Genomic DNA, 6,337 nt, shown 5'->3' on the forward strand with positions numbered 1-6,337 from the left:
CCAGTTCATCGGAGAAATTTTCCAAAATCTTATCATTATCCGGTTGTGGAAAAGAAACTTGTGCGTTATACTCGGATGGGATAACCACCATTGACTTCATCTTTGGTTCGACCAATGATTGAATCCCAGTGTAACATTTGCTGATCATCACCATCATGAGACCTCTGATGATGCTGAGACTCATTGTTCAAAATTGACTTCTCCCGATAAGCCAAAGTTTTTTGATGTTGATCAAAATGCACATTTCTTCTCGGACGTATATCAGATATCCATTCAACAGACAATAACATATTATCAAATTTGATTACTGCTGGAATTTTCACAAGATCACATGTAACCTTGAGCTTTCAATAATTCAATCTTGAATGATTAAGAGTATCTAAATTAATATCCTCTAATACACCCCAAGGCATGCAAATCCTTTTAAAAGTAGATTCTTCCCACAGATGGAATGAGAGTCCTCTAATACCTATCCAATGATTCTGCTCAAAAATGGACTGTGGAACATAGTATAAATCATTAGAAAAATATTGTTGCAGCAAGACCTTGGATCTGCCCACATAAATAATAAAAGGTTGTTTTAAAGCATTACGAATCACCAAAGATGGAGTTTCAAAAAACGCCTTCTTCCCAGAGATACGATGAATGACAATATCATCTGAACAATTGAAGTATGTTTTGATAGATTTAGAGATACCCTTCCAATCGCTATGAAAATTTAGTACTTCAACAACAACCCATTTAGTATCAGAATTCATCTTCCTCGCTGGTAAAACCTTCCTTGTGTTCTTTTGTATTGGCAGAGGAGGAAAATCCTTGTCTTCTAGCTGATGTAATACCCGGTATTTTTGGTTCGGGTTATAAAATCCTAATTGCGACCCATTTGGTATAAGATGAAAGTAGAAGCCTAATATACATATATTTACCTCGTATGATTTTTAGTGTGGTGTTTAAAATAATGTAAAACTTATAAGTTTTGTCAATACAGGAAAAATGTAATAAATAATTAAAATGCATTTATTTACCAAAATAATATTTTTGTAGGACATGAAAAATCATAAATGAAAAATTATATGTAGTGAATGCTAGTAATTAATTGGTTTGATATGCATGTTCAAAGATGATGGCTATTTATAGTATTGAATGACATTTATTAGAAAAGTAATAAATGAGAGAAAATGAGAAAAAAAAGTGAATGTTTCAATTTGTAACATAAGGAAACTTAAAGCAAGCACATATGACATTTAAGGTTATTATTATTTTACTATTAGTGCATGCATTTATAGACTAATGGAAATAGAAATCCGGAAAAATGCATGAAGTCTAATAATAATTATTATTTAATTATATTGTATTGCATGTGCATTAAATATGTTGGTAGAAAGTGCTAGAATTCTCTAGTTTGATCCGTTATGCATAAGATTTAAGAAAGAAACTTGAAAATAATTAAGTTGGAATTAATTAAGTTTTTCTTTAAAGAGTAGTTAATATAGTATGAATATAAATATATATTTGCACATTTGGGAAGGCTAGAGGTATCACATGTAGCTAATTATTTTCTTGTAACCCATATTCTTCTCTTCTTGATTTCATTATTCATTGGACATATACCTTTGTTAGAAAAAAAATTCTACATAGTTACCTACCATATTTTCTTTTATGGATCATTTGATAACAAAGGAGTGGCTTATGGAACGAAAGAAATATGTTGTTCTACTTGCATGATTTATGAGTTTTATTGGAGTTTTAGTTATGAGATGATAAACAATAATCAAGGTAGGTTTACTTAACCATTGTCTTGGGGTATCTTTATTCCTTTACTGATTTCAACATCTTGTGTGAATTTATTATGAAATGTAAATTTGGTATGAGTTGAATCTATGTGATGTGCATGGCGTTAAAATCTCACTATATGCTCTTTTTGTTTCTTTATTATTGGTTATGATTTGTTTGTGGGAATGTTCACGAGAACTGCGTGTATGTAGAATAATTATGTGTAATGGTTTTCTACTAGTATTGTAAGAATGATTTTTGAATGGCGGGGCACGAACCGAGGATACTCGTGCAACTTGTCGAATGACCCCGATAAGCGGATTGGCGGGGCACGAACCGAGGATACTCGTGCAACTTATCGGAATGACCCCGACAAGCGGATTGGCAGGGCACGAACTGATGAAACTCGTGCATAAAGAAATATTAATACTGTGAATTTATTGATAAACTGATGTTGTTATTGTCATTTCATATTGTGAGTTTGTGTTCACATGAATGTTCGTTCGTTTTGTTGTGATTGTTTTCTATATCTTTTAGAGGATGGGAAGGTATGCCTATTGAGCCGTCAACTCACCCCAATTGACAATTTTTTTTTGCAGATTTCATGGAAGTTGGAAATGGAAACTAAAAAAATTAGTTATCTTGTTGATCGTGTTATTTTTGTTATTTGATGTGTAATTTGATGCTAACATTTTGTTGAGAGTAATGTAATTCTTTTTATAATTAAATAAATTCATGTATGAAAATAATTTCTTATGCTTAGTGAAATAATTATAGAGAAATAAAAATTTAAGTCTCTTTCCGACCCGTAACGCTTCGAGTTCGGATCTCCATATGGGTTTGACCCTGGTCCGGAACTCGGGGTGTTACAAGTTGGTATCAGAGTTTTAGGCTTTAGATCTTACATGGGACTAGAATACAATTTAAAATAATATTTAAAAACAAAATCTTCTCAATTGATTTGCATGATGGATGATTAATATGATTGTTGGCGTTATTTGCTTAATTTTATATATGCTGATTTTCTTGATTTTTCGGAACTTGTGTGATAACTAATTGTATGCTAAATTGGAATTGTTGATTTGTTTACTATATTTTTTGCATTATATTGAATTTAAAATGTTGGAAGTGTGTTCTACATTTTGAGGACAAAATTTCTTTTAAGGAGGTAAGAATGTAATACCCGGTATTTTTGGTTCGGGTTATAAAATCCTAATTGCGACCCATTTGGTATAAGATGAAAGTAGAAGCCTAATATACATATATTTACCTCATATGATTTTTGGTGTGGTGTTTAAAATAATGTAAAACTTTTAAGTTTTGTCAATACAGGGAAAATGTAATAAATAATTAAAATGCATTTATTTACCAAAATAATATTTTTGTAGGACATGAAAAATCAGAAAGGAAAAATTATATGTAGTGAATGCTAGTAATTAATTGGTTTGATATGCATGTTCAAAGATGATGGCTATTTATAGTATTGAATGACATTTATTAGAAAAGTAATAAATGGGAGAATGAGAACAAAAGTGAACGTTTCAATTTGTAACATAAGGAAACCTAAAGCAAGCACATATGACATTTAAGGAACAATTAATTGGGGGATAAAAAAAGGAATTGGGGGATATTGATTACTTCCCCCAACCCATGGTGTGTTCTAAGGGGTGATTTTTGTGTATGAAAATACTAAAATACCTTTGATTAATTAAAAAACATTATGAAAAGACTACTATACCCTTTCCCATAAAACTTAAAATCTAAAAACCAAACACATATCCCCCATTCTTCTCAGTACCGGCACTGACCTAGGTTTAGGTTTTTGAAAAACAGAATCATCTTTTTTCATCGTTCTTCATCCGTTCTTCGTCGATTCAAAAATTTCTTCGTCGATTAACCTACCCGAATCATAAACAATGCCTCCACGAAAGAAAACGAATGCCCAATCGAACTCAAAATCGATTGCTCAACAAAAACAGGAACAAAGAATTGCTAAGATTGCTCAAGAGCAAGAAGAAGAACAAGCAACGGATTCTGACAATCAACCTCTCGCAACCATGGATTCTGTGAGAAGGTAAGTGATTTTAAACTACTTTGTGAGTGTTTTAATCGATTTATAACAATGGGTTTAGGTTAGAATCGCAAACCCTAAGTGAAACAGTTGAGTTTCAGTGATTACCGGCACTGAAATATGTATGAATACGGTATCGGTTTTACCTTCCGGCATTCAATATAGGATGAATGCAATGCCGATTTCACTCCGCAGATTCTCCAGAAACTGAATTTTCGATACCGGCATAGAATTTGGGTCGAATTCCCTGCCGGTTCTTGGTACCGGCAGTCATTTATAACTATTCGTGTATGCCGGTAGTGGTCTAAAAACATACGGGAGAGTTTATGAATTTGTCACCAGTACCGGCATAGACATTTGGTTGCATTGTATGCCGGTTTATAGTACCAGCATTCTTTTGTAAAAATTCGAGCATGCCGATAGTGGACTTAAACCATACAAGAGAGTTTATGAATTTATCACCAGTACCGGCATACATTTTTAGGTTGATTTGAATGCCGGCACCAGGTTACTGCATGAAATTGATTTATTTCGAGCATGCCGGTAGTGGACTTAAAACATAAAGGAAAACTTAAGAATTTGTCACCTAAACCGGCATAGATTTTTAGGTTGATTCGAATGCCGGCACCAGGTTACGGCATGGAATTGATTTATTTCGAGCATGCCGGTAGTGGACTTAAAACATACAGGAGAATTACATATGATTACCGGCATTGTCGACAGTCATTGTTTAATGCCGGAACAGACAACCGTCGTGCTTTGTTTCAGTAAGTCAATGCCGGTAGAAAAACTGAAAGTGAGTTGTCTCACATTCATTTCGTGTGATTTTATGATATAGGTCAAAAGCCAAGGAGGCTAACAAAAGAAAAACTAAAGATGTTGTCACTAAGAGAAGAAGGAAGGACGGTCTTGATATTCCTCAATCTCTCCCTCCTCGAGGGAAAGATGAAGGTCGTAAAAAGCGTTTGGGGGCTGAGACGAGAGGGATAATTTGGGAGAGTGGTGGTGACCGTAGTCGAGTTGTAATCCGTGACCACGATGATCAAGATGAGCAAGATGAAGAGGAAAGTGAGGATGAAGATAATGTGGTTCCTCCAAGTCAATTAGCAATCCAAAGCAAAGTTGGTGGGCCAAGTCAACAACCAACACAAGGCAATGGCAAGAAGGGCAATGGCAAAGTGAAAGTTAAAGGTTCCCACCTTCCTCATATTAATGACATGATACCTGACCTTAAACGTGGTAGAATTTGGGGTGAAGCTCCGGAACCGAAAACACTATTTGGATACAAGCACTCGTGGGATCGTTCTATCTATCAAACCTATGTAAGTATTTTTTATCTTGTGCATATGTATTGTTGTGTATTTATGTAAAATATCTTAATTGTATTGTCTCCTAATTGTAGGATCATACGAAGGCTGTGCGTGTTTGCCGAAACCAAGCCGCGGATTGTTGGAAATTGTCCGATGAATGTGAAGAGGTCCAACAAATAGTAATGGAATCTGGTCTATATGCTTTGGTTGAAAATTATGTGAAGCCTGATTCCGTGACTGTCAATTGCTTTGTCGAAAGATATCATGGTGGAACCGATACCATGCACTTCCATTTTGGGGAGATGACCTTCATCCCTGATGATGCTCAGAACATTCTAGGCTTGAATGTTAGCGACAAATCAATTGCAGAAGGAGTTGAGTCTCTGGACCTAGAATGGTCGAAGTTGCACGCTCTGACTAACAAGCTGTTGGGTTGGGACTACAAAACTTCTGTGGAGAGCTTTTATGAATCCAAGTCTGGTAGTATAAAGACAATCAAGTTGACGCTGCTTAAGAAGAAGTTTCAAAACACAAAGCAAAGAAGTTTGGAGGATGGATGAGACCCTGAAGAAATTCTTATACTGCCGCTGCATACCTGTTATACATCTTGGGCACTAGGGTATTCCCTGACACTAATGGAAACAAGGTTAATGCGAACTACCTTCAGTACTTAGATCCATTGGAAGATGTCTATGGGTATTCTTTGGGAACCACGGTAATGGCACATTTGATGATGGAGATGAGAAGGGCCTCTAAGGCTAAAACCAACCAATTTGTCGGGAATTTCACTTTACTGCAGGTAATTTTGTTTTTAAACTTATGTTATTATGTATATTGTTCACATGTACCCTTATCGTGAACTTAGAAACAAAACTTATTGCTTCACCTTGGAATAGGTGTGGGCTCATGTACACTTCCCCACCTTGTTCAAGGACTGGACCTCCTTGAAGATCAAAGACCTTCCCGAACCCGATACGCCTATAGCTAGGAGATAAGAGTTCAACAACACTCCGAAGCCCGGTAACATAGGTCGACTGATCAATATGAGATTGGCTTTGGACACGATGAGTACCCAAGATGTTGTCTTCGACCCTTACAAGGAGGTTAGAGGAAACCGCCAAGTTTTGAGGTATGCTAACGTTGCATTCTACCATGGGCCGTTGTTCCACCCAAAAGGATACGT

Source organism: Papaver somniferum, chromosome 5 (assembly GCF_003573695.1).
Source record: "Papaver somniferum cultivar HN1 chromosome 5, ASM357369v1, whole genome shotgun sequence".
In the NCBI taxonomy this organism is placed as follows: domain Eukaryota; kingdom Viridiplantae; phylum Streptophyta; class Magnoliopsida; order Ranunculales; family Papaveraceae; genus Papaver; species Papaver somniferum.